Below are 24,961 nucleotides of genomic sequence, written 5' to 3'. Positions count from 1 at the left end.
GGTACTGGGATATTTTCAGCTCCCGTGAATTGTGCATAGATCCTTATGACATAAGGCTGCGGGTGAATGTCACGATAATGGGGTCTCAGGATCTCATCACCGTATCTCTGCATTCAAATTGTCATCGATAAAATGCAATTGTGTTTGTCTGCCCATACCATAACCCCACGATGGGGCACTGTTAACATCAGCAAACCGCTCACCCACAAAGCCATACACGGTCTGCCCAGTACACTTGAAACCAGAATTCATCAGTGAAGAGCCCACTTCTCCAGCATGTCCGTGTCCATCGAAGGTGAGCATTTTCCCACTGAAGTCAGGTCAAGAATTGCAGACGAGCTTCACTGAGAAAAGGTGTGTGTAGAAATTCTTTGGTTGCACAAACCCAGACTCATCAGCTGTCCAAGTGGCTGCTCTCACAACCCTGCAGGTGAAGAAGCCAGATGTGTCCTGGGCTGGCACAGATACACGTGGTCTGCAGTTGAGGCTGGTTGGACGTACTTCCAAAATGACACCTGAAGTGGCTTATGGTGGAGAAATGAACATCCCTGCAGTCAGCATGCCAATTGAACTCACTCAAAACTGCACATTTTAGTGGTCTTTAAACACATGCCATTTAATCAGCTTCTGGATATGCCACACAAATCAGGCAGATTAGAAATGCTCACTAGCAGGAAAGTAAACAAATTTGAGAGAAACTAGCTGTGTGTATGGAACATTTTTGCCATCCTTTATTTCAGCTGAAGAAACTAAATATGTGACCAACACTTTATATGTTGCGTTTATATTTTTGTTCAGTATATTTCAGACACATCAGGTAGGTAGCATATATATTTAGTAGAAAAATGGTTGAAAGCAAGTTGACGCTGAACAGATTTGATAGAGAAAATGGACATGAAAGTATTTACATAATGGGAATGTATAATTACATTAACTTCAAGGCACTGAGCTGAATATTCACTTTCAGTGTGAAGTGCGTTGAGGATGGGAAGGTATAAAATTGAGACAAACACTGATTTACACAAGTCAATCTGCTTCCAACCTCATTGGGTGGGTTAAGTAAAAAATAAGCAATAAAAAAAATCAACTGTACAAAACTAAGAAATGTTCAGTCTCATCCAAATCCTCTATTCAACATGTCTTCTTTTTCTTCTTCTCAGTCTGGGGGTCTCTGGGGCCTCTTCAGCCACCTCTATTGCCTCACTCATTTATTTATGGCTATGGGGTCTCCATTCTCTGTTACTAGAGCCTCTTCCTTCATTTGGACAGCTTCCTCTGCTGCAAGCTTCTTTTTCCTTCTTTACCACAGTGACGTCACATTCTCCCTTCTCACCATTAGCATAAACCCATAATAGAAAACACATTAGGATATTACATAATTTCCCCATGGCATTAGTTTTAATTGCAGTATGACAAGAGCTGTAATGTCCGATTCACTTCAGTGATTTGGTCTACAGTAGAAGACCAGCCAATGGTTCGGAGTCAAGTTAGTTTAGCATGTCATACACAGAGAGAACCACGTAGAAGGGTCAAATCTAAACATGCTTTCAGTTTCCGGACAGAGCTAAACCAATACATACCTCTTCATCGCCTGTGGAAAGGGCTGCCAGCTTCTTCTCCCGCTTCCTACGTTTCTTTTCCCTTTTCTCCAATCTGATCTTTATCTCAGCTGCCACCTCTCCAGCCTAGGAGTGGTAAACCAAACAGCATGGGTAAACAGCGAATACCTCTAGAAGACTAGCTGCTAGTAGCACTGATGTGCTTTGGCGCTGTGTCAGGCTCATTAAATCAGTTAAACCCCCACGTTTGAGTCAGGGACAGTGTTGTCATCACTCACAGCAGATTAGCTAAACATCTACAAGGAAAAAGAGTCCTATAAAAGCAGGGTTCATACACAATCTCTCCCAAGTGGTCATTCTCTCTTTCTCCCCTTACCCATCTGTCTATCGCCTCCTTTGAATTCCATGCTGTCACAGTTACCAGCCCTTTCAAGCTTAACATCCTTATCATTTATCGCCCTCCAGGTTCCCTCGGAGAGTTCATCAATGAGCTTGATGCCTTGATAAGCTCCTTTCCTGAGGACTGCTCACCTCTCACAGTTCTGGGCGACTTTAACCTCCCCACGTCTACCTTTGACTCATTCCTCTCTGCCTCCTTCTTTCCACTCCTCTCCTCTTTTGACCTCACCCTCTCACCTTCCCCCCCTACTCACAAGGCAGGCAATACGCTCGACCTCATCTTTACTAGATGCTGTTCTTCCACTAACCTCATTGCAACTCCCCTCCAAGTCTCCGACCACTACCCTGTATCCTTTTCCCTCTCGCTCTCATCCAACACTTCCCACACTGCCCCTACTCGGATGGTATCGCGCCGTCCCAACCTTCGCTCTCTCTCCCCCGCTACTCTCTCCTCTTCCATCCTATCATCTCTTCCCTCTGCTCAAACCTTCTCCAACCTATCTCCTGATTCTGCCTCCTCAACCCTCCTCTCCGCATCCTTTGACTCTCTATGTCCCCTATCCTCCAGGCCGGCTCGGTCCTCCCCTCCCGCTCCGTGGCTCGACGACTCATTGCGAGCTCACAGAACAGGGCTCCGGGCAGCCGAGCGGAAATGGAGGAAAACTCGCCTCCCTGCGGACCTGGCATCCTTTCACTCCTTGCTCTCTACATTTTCCTCTTCTGTCTCTGCTGCTAAAGCCACTTTCTACCACTCTAAATTCCAAGCATCTGCCTCTAACCCTAGGAAGCTCTTTGCCACCTTCTCCTCCCTCCTGAATCCTCCCCCTCCTCCCTCTCTGCAGATGACTTCGTCAACCATTTTGAAAAGAAGGTCGACGACATCCGATCCTCGTTTGCTAAGTCAAACGACACCGCTGGTTCTGCTCACACTGCCCTACCCTGTGCTCTGACCTCTTTCTCCCCTCTCTCTCCAGATGAAATCTCGCGTCTTGTGACGGCCGGCCGCCCAACAACCTGCCCGCTTGACCCTATCCCCTCCTCTCTTCTCCAGACCATTTCCGGAGACCTTCTCCCTTACCTCACCTCGCTCATCAACTCATCCCTGACCGCTGGCTACGTCCCTTCCGTCTTCAAGAGAGCGAGAGTTGCACCCCTTCTGAAAAAACCTACACTCGATCCCTCCGATGTCAACAACTACAGACCAGTATCCCTTCTTTCTTTTCTCTCCAAAACTCTTGAACGTGCCGTCCTTGGCCAGCTCTCCCGCTATCTCTCTCAGAATGACCTTCTTGATCCAAACCAGTCAGGTTTCAAGACTAGTCATTCAACTGAGACTGCTCTTCTCTGTATCACGGAGGCGCTCCGCACTGCTAAAGCTAACTCTCTCTCCTCTGCTCTCATCCTTCTAGACCTATCGGCTGCCTTCGATACTGTGAACCATCAAATCCTCCTCTCCACCCTCTCTGAGTTGGGCATCTCCGGCGCGGCCCACGCTTGGATTGCGTCATACCTGACAGGTCGCTCCTACCAGGTGGCGTGGCAAGAATCTGTCTCCTCACTACGCGCTCTCACCACTGGTGTCCCCCAGGGCTCTGTTCTAGGCCCTCTCCTATTCTCGCTATACACCAAGTCACTTGGCTCTGTCATAACCTCACATGGTCTCTCCTATCATTGCTATGCAGACGACACACAATTAATCTTTCCCCCTTCTGACGACCAGGTGGCGAATCGCATCTCTGCATGTCTGGCAGACATATCAGTGTGGATGACGGATCACCACCTCAAGCTGAACCTCGGCAAGACGGAGCTGCTCTTCCTCCCGGGGAAGGACTGCCCGTTCCATGATCTCGCCATCACGGTTGACAACTCCATTGTGTCCTCCTCCCAGAGCGCTAAGAACCTGGGCGTGATCCTGGACAACACCCTGTCGTTCTCAACTAACATCAAGGCGGTGGCCCGTTCCTGTAGGTTCATGCTCTACAACATCCGCAGAGTACGGCCCTGCCTCACACAGGAAGCGGCGCAGGTCCTAATCCAGGCACTTGTCATCTCCCGTCTGGATTACTGCAACTCGCTGTTGGCTGGGCTCCCTGCCTGTGCCATTAAACCCCTACAACTCATCCAGAACGCCGCAGCCCGTCTGGTGTTCAACCTTCCAAGTTCTCTCACGTCACCCCGCTCCTCCGCTCTCTCCACTGGCTTCCAGTTGAAGCTCGCATCCGCTACAAGACCATGGTGCTTGCCTACGGAGCTGTGAGGGGAACGGCACCTCAGTACCTCCAGGCTCTGATCAGGCCCTACACCCAAACAAGGGCACTGCGTTCATCCACCTCTGGCCTGCTCGCCTCCCTACCACTGAGGAAGTACAGTTCCCGCTCAGCCCAGTCAAAACTGTTCGCTGCTCTGGCCCCCCAATGGTGGAACAAACTCCCTCACGACGCCAGGACAGCGGAGTCAATCACCACCTTCCGGAGACACCTGAAACCCCACCTCTTTAAGGAATACCTAGGATAGGATAAAGTAATCCTTCTCACCCCCCCCCTTAAAAGATTTAGATGCACTATTGTAAAGTGGCTATTCCACTGGATGTCATAAGGTGAACGCACCAATTTGTAAGTCGCTCTGGATAAGAGCGTCTGCTAAATGACTTAAATGTAAATGTAACATTGACAGATGGAATTTCATTACTTGTAACCAAATTTCTCATGACCAACGCATACAAAAGTACACGTAATGTATTGACACTGGGAGGCTGCTTTGATCCCATGCTTAAAATGACATACAGAACTGTCCATTACGTTTCAGATTTGATGACTTTCTAAAACTCTTCCAGGCCTAGAAATCTTACATTTTAAAATTCCATTACTTTCCCCAGATTTTTATTACTGTACAAACGCTGTAAATGCATGCTCACAAACCCAAGAAAATTAATCCCACATCAGTGACATAGCTCACCTGTATCACAGCCTCTTTCATGACATCCAGGTTCTTGCGAGGTGCCTCACCCATCTCGTAGAATGACAGGCGCTCCTCCACCTGGTCACGCAGCTGGTCACCAAACACACAGGTGGGCACCTCTTTCAGAGGGAGGGAGAGGAAACATCAACACCACAGCAGGAGAGCATGGGGCAGCAGTAGTCAAGACACCAAAGCTTTGCTCAGTATTTAGCTAGTCACCATCATATACCCAGAGTTAGATTACTGTTGACGAAAAATAAGAACATCATTGCAAATAATCCAAAAGGGTCATAATAAACAGGACCCGAAACAGAACGCTGAGAGGACTGTGATCTACTAGGCCCAAGCTAAGTTTGTCCTCTGCTCTCCTCATGGGTTAACAGACATCTTAACTCACCAGAGAAGGTATCGATTCGTGAGGCGATTGTGCACTTGTTGGCAAGGTAACAGGAGATACGCCCTTTGTTCTTGGCTGCAGCACGGCCGATGAAAGTTGAGTGGAAGATGAGACCGTACTTAGGAGTGTTGCCACGGGTCTTCAGAGCCCTGTGTGTGGGGAATGGATATTGGGTTTCCAGTGAAAGCCACTTTGGAAACATGTTACAACCATTGATTGTTGATTTTTCTACACAATAAATTATTGGTTGAGTTTGGCATGTAGGAGTTACAGCATCTACCTCTGCGCACTAGGCAACTGCTCAGACTGTGGGGGTGCATAAGGGAGAGGGATCACGCTGAAGGGGTCACACCACCAGTCACCCTTCTCTGCTTAGCCCCAGCCCTGACAACATAGTAGCTGCCAGTTTCCCCAGCAGGGAGTGGGTGCCCCAGTACCTGAACAGGGCCTTCTCGGCGCCCAGGATCTGCACGGTGGAGGCTGGGTACTTGGCCAGGCTGCCGGCATGAGAGCTCAGACGTGCTCCCACCTAAAGAAGGAAGAAACACCACGTCAGAGGTTGGCCGATGAACATTTCACCATGAGCTGAGGTGTCAGGGACTGTCAGCACCGATGGAAGACTCAACACAAAGAATTCAGGGGATTGACAGATTTGGTATAAACATCATTCGGTCCCCTTAGGAAGAGTATGTAGATTGGACATTTGCTGAACCTAATTACTACGCACCACATCTCCTATAAGGGCAGCCAGGTTGGGGGCCAGCTGGCTCATTTCAGAGCGCAGGTACTCCTGGAGTTCCAGCCTGTAGGAGGCTAGCGAGACCACGCGGTTGGAGAACCTCTCAATGTTGATCAGGTCTATGGGAGATGTCCATGCCTACAGAAAGACAGGGGAAAAGTTTCAGCAGCAGTCTCGATACCCAGACACGGGAATTCAATGTACAAACATCTCCACTGTGAAGACTACTGAAATATACGTTTTGTATCTCCCGACAGGATCCGCAGTGAGGATTTGAGCCTACACTACAGGTTTATGAGAGAACTATCATACTCTTCCCCTCTGTGTTGGTCATATAGGACACTTAAAAGTCCCAGATGGGCAAAAAAGGGGTTGGTTTTATAAGTGTGTATAATATACTGTGTGGCTTGGCGACTGACCCATGGAGCTGCGGGATGCCTCCAGGACAAGATGACCCAGCTGATCGGCAACAGAAAGGAGCTGAGCGAGGAGAGTCTAGAGAGCCTGTAGGCGGTAGTGATGGACAGTGCTAAAAGGCCCAGGCTGCCTTTTAGCACTGTCCATCACTACCGCCTACAGGCTCTCTAGACTCTCCTCGCTCAGCTCCTTTCTGTTGCCGATCAGCTGGGTCATCTTGCAGTACGTAGAGTTGTCAGTCACTATCTTGATCAGCTCTGGGAAGTGGTAGCCATACCACTCACTATAAAGCAGAAGGGGAGGGGCGAGCAGAAGTTTGGAAATGTTAGGATAGTCTTAACCAGGTTGAAGGCATACCTGACATTTATACTGCGGGACTGTCAGCACCGATGGAACACTCAATATAGAGTTTAGGGGATAGACAGATTTGGTATAGTCATCATTTGGTCATGTTAGCAAGACTGCCAAGTGGATGGTTGTTGAGTCCACTACTACGTACCCTATGAGGGAGACTTGACATTCACAGCAGCTGTACGTACCGCACACGCATGGAGAACGTGTTGATGTCCTTGTCCAGCTGGTCCAGGAGGGCAATGGACTGGATGATCATGTTGTCGGACCTGTTGACGTTGAACTTGACCCTGGAGTAGCTGTGGCCCAGACCTAGTTGGGTTTTGGAGGCAGCCTGGGCAGTCGGCCCCTTTACCAGGGAGTGGAAGTGGAGACGCACCCCTTCAGGGGAGATGGGTAGTGACATTGAGTATGCGCAGTGGAGGCACTTTCACAGCCCTAGGTCATTCGCCCTGGCAGCCGTTCAGATTTTCAGTATAAACCATCACGAGGGTCAGGGGTTGATTATTTTGACATCACCACAGGCCAGGTATCGCCAGCCACACACAAGTTACTAGTCACAACATAAAAGACGAGATAACACCCCCCCCAAATGTATTTAAAAAAAAAAAAAAAAAACTTTTACTGTAGTTCATGTGAGTCCTCACCTCAGTATCTGACACCACTCCACCAGTCTGGATAGACAGGCCCAGCTCCTCCTATCTTGGCATCACCCACCCCCAGCATCGCCGCCTTCTCCCCCCCCCCTATGGGCAGGTTAGTCTCCAGGAACAGCCTCAGGTCATCGTGGACCACACCTGAAACAAGTCGGGTGTTATGAGGAAATGTTTTCATTATTTATAATAGACTAAGATAAGACAATCAGTTGGAGGTGTGTTGAAACATACATACTGACTAATGCCATCTGGTATCATAAAGATAGCCAGGCCCAGATGTTCAGGTTTGATGGGCCAGCACAGCGAGTCAGTGGATTGGCATTACATTTGAGCAAGGACTAGAATGGAGTAAATTAAAGCAAGCAACTCAACTTCCGATATGGCGTTAATATTTTCTAGCGCAGCCTGAGTAGACTTGAATGGGAAGAAAGCAGCTAGGCTCACCATATCATGGAATTTCCCCATGTTTAGAACGCAGTCTTCATTCAACCTGTGGAATATGTGTAATTAGTAACTTGTCTCAACGGCCATCAATTATGGGTAAAAACTAATAAAAATTGTAACATATTTAAAGTGGTTATTCGTACCAGAGGCAAAAGCATGCTAATTTCTTCCACCTCCTTAACGACAAAGAGTGCATACCCTGCTGCATGCTCAAAGAGCATGTGCAATAGCACCTGAAACAGCAGGTTAAAATGTTAGCCACATTCTATACTGTAAAAACAGTGACAAACTAAATAATGGAATCACAATGCAAGTAGCGAAACATGGGGCTTGGGCAATAACGCTCTGCTTGCATTTAGCTGAGGAACATGCAACTCAGTTCACACACACATAGGCAGAGTCAAGTTTTGATAACGTTGTTGCTCACACATTCCGCTACCAGGTGAGTTACCATCAGTTGATTTGAATAAAAAATGTAATTCTGCAAACATTTAACTGTACAACTCCAGTCCTTCCACGGTGTTGAAATTCATACTTTTACTATTATTTCGTAATAGCGAATACACTTTCCCCCCTCGTGTGCAACTGAGAGTCAGTTGGGTCCATGCTATCTAGAATCCTTGTGACAACCATTTTTATTTTAACTAGGCAAGTCAGGTAAGAACAAATTCTTATTGACAATGACGGCCTACGAACAGTGGGTAAACTGCCTTGTACATGGGCAGAACGACAGATTTGCACCTCGTCAGCTCGGGGATTCGATCTAGCAATATTTCAGTTACTGGTCCAACGCTCTAAGCACTAGGCTTCCAGCCGCCCAAACCACACATTGAAGATTAAATAAATGGTTAGAGTAAGGGTATGGATTTCCCAGAGATTCTTGAATGGGCAGACCGATTGAACTGGCACATACCGAACTTCAGCAACAAATGAAAACATAAATTCTATTCAATATTTATTAAAAGTATGAATTTCGGGACTGCCGTTGTACAGGGCAAACCGTACAGGTAAGCGTTTTCGGAATCAACCAATGACAAAACCCAACTCCGCCCTGATATGCCCTCAACTATCACCTAGCCGGTATACTGCCATGATGGAAATAGCCACGCGGTGCAGATAATGCCAAGTGGACAAGAGAAAAGATGTTTAGCAAGAATAAAGTCACATGTCAGAAGTGGACTATGGTCAGCGCAGCCTACGGGTCGTGTGACGCGATAATGTATACCCAACAAAAATAAATGCAACAAGTTACAGTTCATAACAAAAATGATTTGAATACATTCGCAATGCCCTAATCCAGCCTTTCTTATCTTCTTTGGGAACGGGGGGGGGGGGGGGCAGTATTGAGTAGCTTGGATGAATAAGGTTCCCAGAGTAAACTGCCTACTACTCAGGCCCAGAAACTAGAATATGCATATAATTAGTAGATTTAGATAGAAAATGTTAAAGTTTCCAAACTGTTAAAATAATGTCTGAGTATACAGAACTGACATGGCAGGCAAAAACCTGAGAAAAATCCAACCAGGAAGTGGGAAATCTGAGATTGGTATTGAATTTTTTTTTTTTTTACACGATTGCCTATCCAATATACAGTGTCTATGGGATCAGATTGCACTTCCTAAGGCTTCCACTAGATGTCAACAGACTTTAGAACGTTGCTTCAGGCTTCTATTATGAAAGGGGAGCGAATAAGAGCTGTTTGAACCAGGGGTCTGGCTGAAAGCCATTAGCTCAGTCTCGCGAGCGCCGTTCCCTTTCATTTCTAAAGACAAAGGAATTGTCCGGTTGGAATATTATTGAAGATTTATGATAAAAACACCCTAAAGATTGATTATATACATTGTTTGACATGTTTCTATGAACTGTAATGGATTTTTAAAAACTTTATCTGAACTTAGTGCCCGCGCCTTGGGTCACCATAACATCCCCCACCTGTAGCTCACACTCGAGCAGGTATATGTCTCTAGTGACCACCAAAAGCAATTCTTTCTTTGGCCGCCTCTCCTTCCAGTTCTCTGCTGTCAATGACTGGAACGAACTACAAAAATCGCTGAAACTGGAAACACTTATCTCCCTCACTAGTAGCTTTAAGCACCAACTGTCAGAGCAGCTCACAGATTACTGCACATAGCCCACCTATAATTTAGCCCAAACAACTACCTCTTTCCCTACTGTATTTAATTAAGTTTGCTCCTTTGCACCCCATTATTTTTATTTCTACTTTGCACATTCTTCCACTGCAAATCTACCATTCCAGTGTTTTACTTGCTATATTGTATTTACTTTGCCACCATGGCCTTTTTTTTGCCTTTACCTCCCTTATCTCACCTCATTTGCTCACATCGTATATAGACTTGTTTATACTGTATTATTGACTGCATGTTTGTTTTACTCCATGTGTAACTCTGTGTCGTTGTATGTGTCGAACTGCTTTGCTTTATCTTGGCCAGGTCGCAATTGTAAATGAGAATTTGTTCTCAACTTGCCTACCTGGTTAAATAAAGGTGATTTTTTTTTTTGGGGGGGGGGGGGGGTATTACTGGTCTAAACACACAAACAAAAGGAGGTATTTGGACATAAAGATCAACTTTATTGAACAAAAATGGTCTAACATGGAGACCTTGGAGTACCATCTGATGAATATCAAAGGTAAGTGATGAATTTTAACGCTATTTCTCTTTTGTGACACCTCTCCTTGGTTGGAAAATGGTTGCATGGTTCTCTGTGGCTAGGCGTTGACCTAACAATCACATAGTGTGCTTTCGCCAAAAAGCCTTTTTGAAATCAGACACTGTGGCTGGATTAACAAGGCGTTTCTTTAAAATGGTGTATAATACTTGTATGTTTGAGGAATTTTAAATCAGATTACTGTTTGAATTTGGCGCCCTGCAATTTCACTGGCTGTTGGCGAGGTGGGACGCTACCGCTTCTATTTCAGCTCATGAAAAACACTTTACATGTTGAGTTTAGAATCTATCAACTTTAGATTTAAGTTCAGTGTAGGTACTAGATAGTATTTCTCCAAAATACTGTAACGTGAACCTATTTGAACTTGCGCGTCATTAAACCAATACTACGGTCACCACGTGTTGTGGGGATCAATACGCAGTACCCATGGCATGCACATTGTAAAGATATTTAAACTAGTCCATTACCCATAGCAAATGTTTACCAAATTAGGCTGTTATCAATAGCTATGTTAAATGTGTTCATTAAATCCTTTCGCAAATCTGGCAAATCTGGCTTTTTAACAAGACTGAGGCCTAGTCGTGAGGCTGCCAACACATTCCCAATCTTTGCTGAGAACGCTAACGTTGGGTAATGACCGTCAATTTGGAATGGAACGCTAATTGCTTACAGTAAATGTTTTATTCTGATATGATAAATCAAACACGTTTTTGTAACTTAACTTGTTAACTCTTCACCTTTCGACCCTGAAATTGAATATATGCCATATAAGTTAGCTAGTTGGGTAAGCTAACGTTATTTTCCAAAGCATTTTATTGATGAGTAGTTTTTGTTGGTATTTCAAATGCTGAAACGTATAACAAAAAATATCTTACCACGATTGCAAAATCTCTGATGCTATACCTGTCCTTTCCTCTGCTTCACGAATGTATAAAGACTTTTAGTTTTCCACACGCGGCTACATAACGGTATTACCGTGGGGTCGACTTTGTATCGCGAGATTCACGAACTCTGCGTCATGTCGTGCACTACCTGGTGATTGGTGAATGAAGAGCTCAGTTGGGAGGGACAGAGAACATGGAGGGGATGCTGTAAACGAGGCTTATGATGGGTTTTAGGCAAATTATTGCAATGGGGATTTCTATGGAGTATCACAGCCATGGGGGGGGGGGGGGGACATGGGGGTTCTGAGGTATTAGAATGGATGAATAAAACAAAACTTTATAATAAAGCTTTGCATGTATTAACATCGCTTTTGTGTGCTGGCATAGAGCAATAGAGAGATAGAGTAGAGGCACTTGGAGAAATAGAGTAGAGGCACTTGGAGAAATAGAGTAGAGGCACTTGGAGAAATAGAGTAGATGCACTTGGAGAAATAGAGTAGATGCACTTGGAGAAATAGAGTAGAGGCACTTGGAGAAATAGAGTAGATGCACTTGGAGAAATAGAGTAGAGGCACTTGGAGAAATAGAGTAGAGGCACTTGGAGAAGTTTCACAGATGAGGAATTTTTAAAAGCCTTTTCGGGCCTTTTATAAACACATTTCATGTGATTCTACATACTTTTAGATGACTGGAGACTTTAGCAGAATCTTGTTTTAATACCTCACAAATGATCGAAATGACAGGCTATGTTGACACTGACAAACTGAGAATCTGAGATCAATTAAAACGACCTTGTCTTGAATCCAGCAATAGCCTTTTGGCCTAGGTGTGTGGAGACACTGTACAATATGAGGAGGAAATTTGGGATGGCAGGTAGCCTAGTGGTTAGAGCATTGGACTAGTAACCAAAAGGTTGCAAGATCAAATTGCCGAGCTGACAATGTGAAAATCTGTTGTTCTGCTCCTGAACAAGGCAGTTAACCCACTGTTCCTAGGCTGTCATTGAAAATAAGAATTTGTTCTTAACTGACATGCCTAGTAAAATAAAAGGTATACATTTGTTTTATTTCAGACTCACCCAATGGTGCTCAGCTCACTCACCAGCGATGGTGATACACTCATGCCAAGTTAAATTACAGGCCTACTCCTGGTGTAGTCTTCTGAATTACAAAGCCATTCTATAACTTTGGCAAATGTATTTCAATTTTTAGGGGTGCTGTGGCACCTCCAACACCCTTCCCGCGGCTTTGATTCTATAGGGAAATAAATGATTGAGTGCAACTCTGGAGAGATGAAAGTTGCAGGCTCATGTCATGTTTATCAGAGCAGAGAGTGGGAGAGAGATCATAAAAAGTTCTCATTCTAGTTCTGTGAAAGATAGAGAGAGGCGCCTGTAGCCTCTCATCACAGCAATGGCCAGTTGTGGGGAAAGTACCCAATTGTCATACTTCAGTAAAAGTAAAGATGCCTAAATAGAAAATGACTCAAGTAAAAGTGAAAGTCTGATTTAATTGGAATTTTTACATTGCACACAGTGTTTGTGCCATGAGAGGTAACGGATCCTGGCAAATGGTTTCCAGAACGAAACAGTTCAAAATTGAAAGATGCCTGATCCTGTTCAAGCAGGATCCAGATCAACTTAAGCACTGTCATCCAGCATAGGGAATTCTACTTAATTCAAGACTAAATTGGATTCACAGCTGGCACTGGACTGCTGGTAACCACAAGGGACACTGAAGAGTTATGCAAAACACCAAAAGCTAGGTAGAGGGGCTCAGTGAATGTGGCCTGGAATGTGCACAGGTGCCATCTGGCCAGTCCAGATACACTCCTACTCTCTGGGGTTCGGGTCTGGGGGTTGGGTCAAGAATATTAATCTCTGTATTATTGTGGAAGGCAATAGACACCAATACTTGTCATTGCTTCCCAGTTTACAATCCTTTTAATCTCCTGCTGATACTTTTAAATGACACTCCTATATCACACTCCCCAATCAAATCCGCCTCCCAGTAATGGCATTTGGTAGGGGGCTCTCTACACAGCACCTGTGACATATCCTCAAATCTCTCTGGGTCATCGTGATATGGCTGTTTCTCTTCCACCCATGTCCCCTTTCTGGTCTCCTCAGTCAGTGAGATATTTATGTTTGCTCTGTTTGGGTCTAGTGTGACCTCAGTAACATCTGCACAACCAAGAGAAGTCAGAAAATGGTATCAGAAGCTGTGGGTCAACAGCAATTAGATTAAAAAGCATTATCATTAGCAAAGTCACCTACACTTTTAAAGCAGCTCTGGTTTTAACCAAAACTCTTCATTTTGAGTCAAACTGTGGGAGAGGCAAAGGAATAGACATTAAGTTAGTGACAGACTCATTGCTTGTAATGTAACATCCCTTGCTTATGTACTAGACTTGGGTTAGGTACTAGATTCTTCAAAGTAGCCACCCTTTGCCTTGACAGCTTTGCACACTCTTGGCCTTCTCTCAACCAGCTTCATGAGGAATGCTTTTCCAACAGTCTTGAAGGAGTTCCCACATATGCTGAGCACTTGTTGGCTGCTTTTCCTTCACTCTGCAGTCAAACACATCCCAAACCATCTCAATTGGGTTGAGGTTGGGTAATTGTGGAGGCCAGGTCATCTGATGCAGCACTTCATCACTCTCCTTTATCAAATATCCCTTACACAGCCTGGAGGTGTGTTTTAGGTGATTGTCCTTTTGAAAAACAAATGATAGTCCCACTAAGTGCAAACCACATGGGATGGCGTATCACTGCAGAATGCTGTGGTAGCCATGCTGGTTACGTGTGCCTTGAATTCTAAATAAAGCACTGATAGTGTCACCAGCAAAGCACCCTCACAAAATCATACCACCTCCTACATGCTTCACGGTGGGAGCCACACATGCAGAGATCATCCGATCACCTACTCTACGTTTCACAAAGACACAGCGGTTGGAACCAAAAATATCACATTTGGACTCATCAGACCAAAGGACAGATTTCTACCCCAATGTTCATTGCTCGTGTTTCTTGGCCCAAACAAGTCTCTTCTTCTTCTTTGTGTACTTTAGTATTTCTTGCCATAATATGGACTTGGTATTTTACCAAATAGGGCTATCTTCTGTATACCACCCCTTCCTTGTCACAACACAACTGATTGGCTCAAATGCAAGAAGGAAAGAAATTCCACAAATTAACAAGGCACACCTGTTAATTGAAATGCATTCCATGTGACTACCTCATTAAGCTGGTTGAGAGAATGCCAAGAGTGAGCAAAGCTGCTTTGAAGAATCTCAAATATAAAATATATTTTAAAATATATCTTAAAGAGGCTGCGAATTTTCGCAGCTTTTTGTTAAAAATCACGCAAAATTTCAACGTCCTGCTAGTCATGCCAGGAATATAGTATATGCATATGATTAGTATGTGTGGATAGAAAACACTCTGACGTTTATAAAACTGGTTACATCATGTCTGTGACTATAACAGAATGTGTGTAGGAGGCAAAATCCCAAGGAAAACTGTTCACAAAAACACAAAAAAAATATCACTCCGCCAGTCTCTGTATTGTCTATGGCAAGGGAAAATAGATAGCGTCCTGTTAACAGTTCCTACAGCTTCCACACGATGTCGCCAGTCTTGGCAATTGGGTTGAAGTTAATCCTTGGTCAAATGAGAAATAGGCACTTCCTGTCGTCGAGTACACCGGAGGAAGTTATGAAAGGGAGAATATGGACCATGATTTCAAGACTTGCTGCTATTGGATACAGATCGCCCTGTGATCAATTTGATCGATTATTAACGTTTACTAATACCTAAAGTTGGATTACAAAAGTAGTTTGAAGTGTTTTGTCAAAGTTTATAGGCAACTTTGTTAATTTTTTTAAATGACGTTGCGTTTTGGAAAGCAGTTTTTTCCTGGATCAGACGGGCTTCATAAATGGACATTTTGGGTATACATGGACGGATTTAATCGAAAAAAAGACCCAATTGTGATGTTTATGGGACATATAGGAGTGCCAACAAAGAAGCTTGTCGAATGTAATGAATGTTTTATATTTTATTTCTGCGTTTTGTGTAGCGCCGGCTACGCTAATTATTTTGTTTACGTCCCCTTTGGGTATTTCGGGGGTTGCATGCTATCAGATAATAGCTTCTCATGCTTTCGCCGAAAAGCATTGTAATATTCTGACATGTTGGCTAGAGTCACTTGGCTCTGTCATAACCTCACATGGTCTCTCCTATCATTGCTATGCAGACGACACACAATTAATCTTCTCCTTTCCCCCTTCTGATGACCAGGTGGCGAATCGCATCTCTGCATGTCTGGCAGACATATCAGTGTGGATGACGGATCACCACCTCAAGCTGAACCTCGGCAAGACGGAGCTGCTCTTCCTCCCGGGGAAGGACTGCCCGTTCCATGATCTCGCCATTACGGTTGACAACTCCATTGTGTCCTCCTCCCAGAGCGCTAAGAACCTTGGCGTGATCCTGGACAACACCCTGTCGTTCTCAACTAACATCAAGGCTGTGGCCCGTTCCTGTAGGTTCATGCTCTACAACATCCGCAGAGTACGGCCCTGCCTCACACAGGAAGCGGCGCAGGTCCTAATCCAGGCACTTGTCATCTCCCGTCTGGATTACTGCAACTCGCTGTTGGCTGGGCTCCCTGCCTGTGCCATTAAACCCCTACAACTCATCCAGAACGCCGCAGCCCGTCTGGTGTTCAACCTTCCCAAGTTCTCTCACGTCACCCCGCTCCTCCGCTCTCTCCACTGGCTTCCAGTTGAAGCTCGCATCCGCTACAAGACCATGGTGCTTGCCTACGGAGCTGTGAGGGGAACGGCACCTCAGTACCTCCATGCTCTGATCAGGCCCTACACCCAAACAAGGGCACTGCGTTCATCCACCTCTGGCCTGCTCGCCTCCCTACCACTGAGGAAGTACGGTTCCCGCTCAGCCCAGTCAAAACTGTTCGCTGCTCTGGCCCCCCAATGGTGGAACAAACTCCCTCACGACGCCAGGACAGCGGAGTCAATCACCACCTTCCGGAGACACCTGAAACCCTACCTCTTTAAGGAATACCTAGGATAGGATAAAGTAATCCTTCTCACCCCCCTTAAAAGATTTAGATGCACGATTGTAAAGTGGCTGTTCCACTGGATGTCATAAGGTGAATGCACCAATTTGTAAGTCGCTCTGGATAAGAGCGTCTGCTAAATGACTAAATCTTTTAAGGGGGGGGGGGGGGGTGAGAAGGATTACTTTATCCTATCCTAGGTATTCCTTAAAGAGTCGGGGTTTCAGGTGTCTCCGGAAGGTGGTGATTGACGCCGCTGTCCTGGCGTCGTGAGGGAGTAATACAACAAGCAAGATAACAAGATATTAAAGTTGCACTATGCAGAAATCGCTCCGCCAATTCCTAGTTGCTAAAACTCTAATAGTTAGCCGAATTTTAGTTTATGTCACAAAATAATACAGTATAGTGTAGAGAAGGATTGTATCATCTAAAACACTGTGAAATATATTGTATTTTCAGCTTTGTGAAGCTGGTGTATAGGACACAAAAACAAAGCTTAAGAACGGGAAGCATAGAAAAAGCACACATAGAACATTTATACTGCTTCTTAGACTTGCTTTCAAGTAGAATTATATACATGTATCTAACTCACATTCTATGTGAATTTGACCAGGGTCACTCAAAAAGTTACATATTGTCACTTTACAAATACAGTTGAAGTCGGAAGTTTACATACACCTTAGCCAAATACATTTAAACTCAGTTATTCACAATTCCTGACATTTAATCCTAGAAAAAACTCTCTGTTTTAGGTCAGTTAGGATCACCACTTTATTTTAAGAATGTGAATGTCAGAATAATAGTAGAGAAAATTATTTATTTCAGCTTATATTTCTTTCATCACATTCCCAGTGGGTCAGAAGTTTACATACACTCAATTAGTATTTGGTAGCATTGCCTTTCAATTGTTTAACTTGCGTCAAACATTTAGGTTCGCCTTCCACAAGCTTCCCACAATAAGTTGGGTGAATTTTGGCCCATTCCTCCTGACAGAGCTGGTGTAACTGATTCAGGTTTGTAGGCCTCCTTGCTCACACACGCGTTTTCAGTTTTGCCCACACATTTTCTATAGGATTGAGGTCAGGGCTTTGTGATGGCCACTTCAATACCTTGACTTTGTTGTCCTTAAGCCATTTTGCCACAACTTTGGAAGTATGCTTGGGGTCATTGTCCATTTGGAAGATCCATTTGCAACCAAGCTTTAACTTCCTGACTGATGTCTTGAGATGTTGCTTCAATATATCCACATAATCTTCCACCCTCATGATGCCATCTATTTTGTGAAGTGCACCAGTCCCTCCTGCAGCAAAGTACCCCCACAACATGATGCTGCCACCCCCATGCTTCACGGTTGGGATGGTGTTCTTTAGCTTGCATACTCCCCCTTTTTCCTCCAAACATAATGATTTTCATTACCGCAGTTCTATTTTTGTTTCATCAGACTAGAGGACATTTCTCCAAAAAGTACAATCTTTGTCCCCATGTGCAGTTGCAAACTGTAGTCTGACTTTTTTATGGCGCTTTTGGAGCAGTGGCTTCTTCCTTGCTGAGTAGCCTATCAGGTTATGTCGATGTAGGACTCGTTTTACTGTGGATATAGATACTTTTGTACCTGTTTCCTCCAGCATCTTCACAAGGTCCTTTGCTGTTGTTATGGGATTGAGTTGCACTTTTCGCACCAAAGTACGTTCATCTCTAGGAGATAGAACGCGTCTCCTCCCTGAGCGGTATGATGACTGCGTGGGCCCATGGTGTTTATACGTGCGTACTATTGTTTGTACAGATGAACGTGGTACCTTCAGGCGTTTGGAAATTGCTCCCAAGGATGAACCAGCCATGACATAATTTTCTGGAATTTTCCTAACTGTTTAAAGGCACAGTCAACTTAGTGTATGTAAACTTCTGACCAACTGGAATTGTGATACAGTGAATTATAAGTGGAATAATCTGTCTGTAAACAATTGTTGGAAAAAATACTTGTCATGCACAAAGTAGATGTCCTAAATGTTGAATGTCTTTTGTTGTTGTTGATATCAAGACCAAACTTAGTACAGATTTTCAAAGTCTGGGCAAGCAAGCTTTTTTCAACTACAGTATATGTAATTGATATACAACCATTTCTTTATAATACATGTTGAATATGTTGGGTATTTGAAAATAAACAACAGGGCAAAACAAAACTAGGATAACAACAAAAAATATCAACAGCTTAGGCAAAAAGGTCTAACAACTGGTTTGGACAACAGTGCCAAGAGACAATCCGAGACAATCCGCGGTTCCAGCCACAATGGCTAACCGCGTCTTATAACTTAAGCTTTATGTCTTGTATGTGAATCCATTCTTTTTACAAAGTAATTGAATACACTTGTATTTAGAATTCCATTTTCAGATACTTCTTTATTGCCTATTACTGTAACTCAACCATTGTCTCTTGCATATCGCTAATTATCTTTATGGAGTCAGGTAAACATTTTAATAGGCTAATTTCTTAGTCTTATTACGAGTCACATATGATGTATATATAATATACTGTATATTCACACATTGAATATTACTGCGCACTACACATGGCCTTATTTCAATTACAGCATATTGGATGACTGTCATTCATTCTCCATTCACCCAGCTCAATGTACCAGCGATAGTTTTAGGCTACTATGTGATAATCTCATTTTCCATGCACCCATTATGAGGTTGCTACAACCTAGCCTATGAATGAAAGTTAACAACTTAGATGCACAGGTCGAGAGAATTTTGAGTAATTAAGGTGACAGACAGTGACACATTCAATACCGCCTGGCACAATTTGTTTCTGCAGATAGCTAATCTAGGGTGTATAATCATTAGTCCAACAGTTGCAAACGAGAGTTTCTATTTGACAAATTCATATATGTTTATACCAGTTTTGTTCTGTTGGCTTTCATTTAAGAAAAGTTTTTCAACAGAATAGGTGAAATGAAAACACCCCTGATCACATGCAAACACAGTTCACTTTCATAGCAGCCATATACAAACAGCTTGTTGTATATATAATTCCTTCTCGCATCTAGTGTATCTACGCGCTCTCCTCCCCTAATCCTTTGCTTGTGGACTTCAGTGCACAAGATATCAGCTGTCTTTAAACAGGCGAAAAAACATTTCCAAGCCAAACCTTCATGTCATGATGGCTAACTGCTACACACATCTTTGTCACGTCATAGTCAACATAGCTACTAGAACTAACAGGTTAGTAAACCCATTACAATCATGCAGTGCAGTCAGCAGCAAGCAGTTTAGCAGTGGCAAAACCATCACTTGTCAATCCTAGAGCACTTTGGGATGATTTTGTTTTTTATATATACAATTTTTTATTTAGTTTAATTTCTTATCATTTTTGCCTCATATCTTTCTGAAATGAAGAGCTGTAATGCTCCGGGTGTCGTGGGTGTGGAGTCAAATGCAGGAGACAGAGTTCAATGCTGTGCGTCTTTTAATAGCACCAACGCACCACAGGGTGCTCACAAAAGTTACGTTCCCAACCACAGGGAATCAAAAAGTACAATGGAAAAAATCACGACCAGGCACTAACACGTACCTCTACAACAGAGCCGAAGGTTACATAGAAATAATCCCGCACAACAACCAGGCGGGCCAGCTGTCTAATAAAGACGAACTAATTAAACATGAACAGGTGCTACCACTAAACATACAAGGAGGGGGAGGAAAAACAATCAGTGGCAGCTAATAGGCCGGTGACGACGACCGCCGAGCGCCACCCGCCCGGGAAGGGGAAACAACCTCGGTCGGACTCGTGACAGTACCCCCCCCCCCCCTGACGCGCGGCTCCCGCAGCGTGCCGACACCGGCCTCGAGGTCGCCCCGGAGGACGAGGTGCAGGGCGATCTGGATGGAGGCGATGGAAATCCCTCAACATGGATGGATCCAAGATGTCCCCCACCGGTACCCAGCACCTCTCCTCCGGACCGTACCCCTCCCAGTCCACAAGGTACTGCAGGCCCCTCACCCGACGTCTTGAGTCCAGAATGGCCCGGATCGTGTACGCCGGGGACCCCTCGATGTCCAGAGGGGGAGGGACCTCCGGTACCTCACTGTCCTGCAGGGGACCAGCTACCACCGGCCTGAGGAGAGACACATGAAACGAGGGGTTAATACGATAATAGGAAGGGAGTTGTAATCGATAACACACCTCGTTTATTCTCCTCAGGACTTTAAAGGGCCCTACACACTGCGGACCCAGCTTCCGGCAGGGCAAGCGGAGAGGTAGGTTTCGGGTCGAGAGCCAGACTCTGTCCCCCGGTACAAACACGGGGGCCTCACTGCGGTGGCGGTCAGCACTCCTCTTCTGCCGTCCACTCGCTTGTCGTAGAGATTCCTGGACGGCCCTCCAGGTCTCCTTGGAGCGCTGTACCCATTCCTCCACCGCAGGAGCCTCGGTCTGGCTCGGATGCCATGGTGCCAGGACCGGCTGGTACCCCAACACACACTGAAAAGGGGACACGTTAGTAGAGGAGTGGCGTAGTGAGTTCTGAGCCATTTCAGCCCAGGGAATGTATCGTGCCCATTCCGCTGGCCGATCCTGGCAATACGACCGCAGAAACCTACCCACCTCCTGGTTCATTCTCTCCACCTGCCCATTACTCTCGGGGTGATAACCGGAGGTCAGGCTGACAGAGACCCCCAAGCGTTCCATGAACGCTCTCCATACCCGAGACGTGAATTGGGGGCCCCGATCAGAAACGATGTCCTCCGGCACCCCGTACTGCCGAAAGACATGGGTGAATAATGCCTCCGCAGTCTGTAGGGCTGTAGGGATACCAGGCAACGGGAGGAGACGGCAGGACTTAGAGAACCGATCCACAATCACTAGAACCGTGGTGTTCCCCTGAGACGGGGGAAGATCGGTCAGGAAATCTATGGACAGATGTGACCATGGCCGCTGTGGAACGGGGAGGGGTTGTAGCTTCCCTCTAGGAAGGTGCCTAGGAGCCTTACTCTGAGCGCACACTGAACAGGAGGAGACATAACCCTTAACGTCCTTAGCCAACGTAGGCCACCAATACCTCCCCTGAAGGCTCCCCACTGTCCTCGTCAACCCAGGGTGACCCGAGGAGGGTAGGATGTGAGCCCACCGAATCAGTTTGTCCCGAACACCAAGCGGCACGTACCTTCGCCCCGCTGGACATTGAGGAGGCGCGGGTTCAGCCTGTAACGCCCGCTCGATGTCCGAGTCCACCTCCCACACCACTGGGGCTACCAGCTTTGAGGCGGGAAGGATGGGAGTAGGTTCGGTGGACCCATCCTCCGTGTCGTAAAGGCGGGACAGTGCGTCAGCCTTCACGTTCTGGGAGCCCGGTCTATAAGACAAAGTAAACCGGAACCGGGTGAAGAATATGGCCCACCTTGCCTGACGTGGGTTAAGTCTCCTAGCTGCCCGAATATACTCCAGATTCTGGTGGTCAGTCCAGATGAGAAAAGGGTGCTTAGCCCCCTCAAGCCAGTGTCTCCACACCTTCAGAGCTCTAACCACCGCTAGCAACTCCTGGTCCCCCACATCATAGTTACGCTCCGCTGGGCTGAGCTTCCTTGAGAAGAAAGCGCAGGGGCGGAGTTTTGGTGGCGTACCCGAGCGCTGTGATAGCACGGCACCCACCCCAGCCTCGGACGAGTCCACCTCCACTATGAATGCTAGAGAGGGGTCCGGATGCGCCAACACGGGCGCATCAGTGAACAGCGCCTTCAACTTGAATGCTCTGTCCACGGGGAAAGGAGAATCTATCGGCACCAGCGGAACCCCTAACTTAAGGGCGAGTCCGCGATCCATAAAGTTCCCAGCTGCGCCTGAATCGACTAGCCCCCTATGCTGGGAAGAGGGAAAAAAGTGAAGGAAAGAGGTTAAGACAAACATGTGGCCAACAAGGGGTTCTGGGTGAGTTTGATGCTGACTCACCTGGGGTGACCGAGAAGCGTTCCGCCTGCCATCTCTACTCCCAGACGGACCCCCCCAGCACCGATCAGACGTGTGTCCTCTCCGACCACAGTTGGTGCAGGGAAGGCCTCCTCCTCCGGTACCCCTCGGCGTAGCCCCTCCCAACTCCATTGGAATGGGAGCGGAGGGGCTGGGTGGTGGAACGCACAGAACCCTCTCTGAACGCCCGCGGGCAACCAGCAGATTATCCAGTGACAGTGTGGTGTCCCGACACGCTAACTCCCGGCGGACGTCCTCTCGGAGACTACACCTGTAGTGGTCCATAAGGGCCCTGTCGTTCCACCCAGATCCGGCTGCCAAGGTCCGGAACTCCAGCGCGTAATCCTGGGCGCTCCTCCTCTCCTGCCTGAGATGAAATAGTCGTTCTCCCACCGCTCGGCCGTCTAGAGGGTGATCAAACACGGCACGGAAGCGTCAGGAAAACTCTGTGTAGTGCTCCTGCGCTGAGTCTGGGCCATTCCAGACTGCGTTCGCCCACTCCAGAGCACGACCCGTGAGGCAGGAGATGAGGACACTCACCCTCTCTGCTCCTGAGGGAGTGGGTCTGATGGTGGCCAGGTATAGCTCCAGCTGAAGCAGAAACCCCTGGCAACCCGCCGCCGCTCCATCATAAGCCCTCGGTAGCGTCAGACGGAGAGTGCTGGAGTCGGGAGATGGGGAGTCCGGAACCGTGGGTGCCGAAGGTGGAGAGAGGAGACCACTCCTCTCCCATTTGTCCATTCTCTCCATCACTTGATCCATCGCGGATCCGATCCGATGGAGGACGGTGGTGTGGTGGAGAACCCGTTCCTCCATCGATGGGAGAGGGTTGGCTGCTGCTCCTGCTGACTCCATTCAATCTGATAGGTGCGGGATTCTGTAATGCTCCGGGTGTCGTGGGTGTGGAGTCAAATGCAGGAGACAGAGTTCAATGCTGTGCGTCTTTTAATAGCACCAACGCACCACAGGGTGCTCACAAAAGTTACGTTCCCAACCACAGGGAATCAAAAAGTACAATGGAAAAAATCACGACCAGGCACTAACACGTACAACTACAACAGAGCCGAAGGTTACATAGAAATAATCCCGCACAACAACCAGGCGGGCCGGCTGTCTAATAAAGACAAACTAATTAAACATGAACAGGTGCTACCACTAAACATACAAGGAGGGGGAGGAAAAACAATCAGTGGCAGCTAATAGGCCAGTGACGACGACCGCCGAGCGCCACCTGCCCGGGAAGGGGAAACACCCTCGGTCGGACTCGTGACAAGAGCCTTATTTGGTACATATGTTTTACTTGTATACGTCATATGTTAAATTAATACAGTATATCCACATGTCACCAAATAATTGATTAAAACACACTATTTTGCAATGACGGTCTACAGTATCCTCAGCAGCACTCTGTAGGATAACACCCTGGTGGAGACGGAGGACAGCTAGCTTCTGTCCTCCTCTTGGTATATTGACTTCAATACAAAATCTAAGAGGTTCTTGGTTTTCACCCCCTTCCATAGATTTACATAGTAATTTTGACAACTTCCGGAGGACGTCCAAATAAAATAGCGGTTGACTCTTCCCATCCACTCCACCCTGAATTCCAGCTCCTTCCCTCTGGATGCAGGTACAGACTAACTAAGGTTAAAAATAATAGGGCCTTGTTCTCTTTTATTCCAAATGCAATTCTGCAACTTAACAAATGTTGGACTAATTGCACTTAGCACTTGCACTATGAAATTGCACTTACCCTGCCTATTTGTTTTTAAATATTCTTTGCTATTTATTTAACATTTTTAGATGTTATATGTTTTATGACTACTGCAAGATGACTTGCCTCTTTGAGGACATTAAAGCTTTCTGAATCTGAAAACCTATCAGAGCTCTTGCAGCATGAACTGACATGTTGTCCACCCAATCAAAGGATCCAAGAATGAATCTAGCCCTGAAAGCATACGCTACAGCTAGCTAGACCTGCAGTGCACACAATGTGGTGAGTAGTTGACTCAAAGTTGGAAAAAGACAATAGTTGAACAGGTTTGAACAAATTGATTTCTTTAAAAAATAAGGAGAAGCAGTAGAGATAGAGATAGCTATATATCTCATTGTCATTTTTCCCCCCGTTCAGCGAATGCAGTTAGCAATTTTAGCCTACTCAAACAGAGTTGGATGCTATTTTAGCTAGCTGGCTATGGCTATCCAACACTGGAACTCTTCCAAGTCAAGGTAAGCTTTTGATTTGATTAATTTATTGCCACAGTGGCCTGTCGGTGTAACTGCTAAACTGCTTGCTGACTGTACACTGTACTGCATGATCGTAGCGGGTTTACTAACGCGTTAGTTCCAGTAGCTAGCTATGACTTTAGATAATATGATAACAACATATTTGTTGTCTCCACCAAGTCTGTCCCCAAACAATTTGA

The 24,961-nt window shown here is 45.9% G+C and overlaps 2 non-coding genes and 1 pseudogene across 2 annotated transcripts; all 3 read right to left on the bottom strand.

The window, feature by feature from the left end:
* Positions 1 to 707: 707 nt before the first annotated feature.
* On the bottom strand, positions 708 to 7,226 carry LOC115131765 (nucleolar protein 56-like; annotated as a pseudogene).
* LOC115146453 (small nucleolar RNA SNORD57) lies at positions 1,772 to 1,838 on the bottom strand. The gene has a single exon (XR_003866156.1). It is a non-coding gene; the product is annotated as a small nucleolar RNA SNORD57 (small nucleolar RNA).
* On the bottom strand, positions 6,292 to 6,416 carry LOC115146458 (small nucleolar RNA SNORA26). The gene has a single exon (XR_003866157.1). It is a non-coding gene; the product is annotated as a small nucleolar RNA SNORA26 (small nucleolar RNA).
* Positions 7,227 to 24,961: the final 17,735 nt, after the last annotated feature.

The sequence above is a fragment of the Oncorhynchus nerka genome, linkage group LG2 (genome assembly GCF_034236695.1).
Source record: "Oncorhynchus nerka isolate Pitt River linkage group LG2, Oner_Uvic_2.0, whole genome shotgun sequence".
Taxonomy (NCBI): domain Eukaryota; kingdom Metazoa; phylum Chordata; class Actinopteri; order Salmoniformes; family Salmonidae; genus Oncorhynchus; species Oncorhynchus nerka.
The sequence above is the reverse complement of the archived record's forward strand: the minus strand, read 5'-3'. Positions and strand labels throughout refer to the sequence as shown.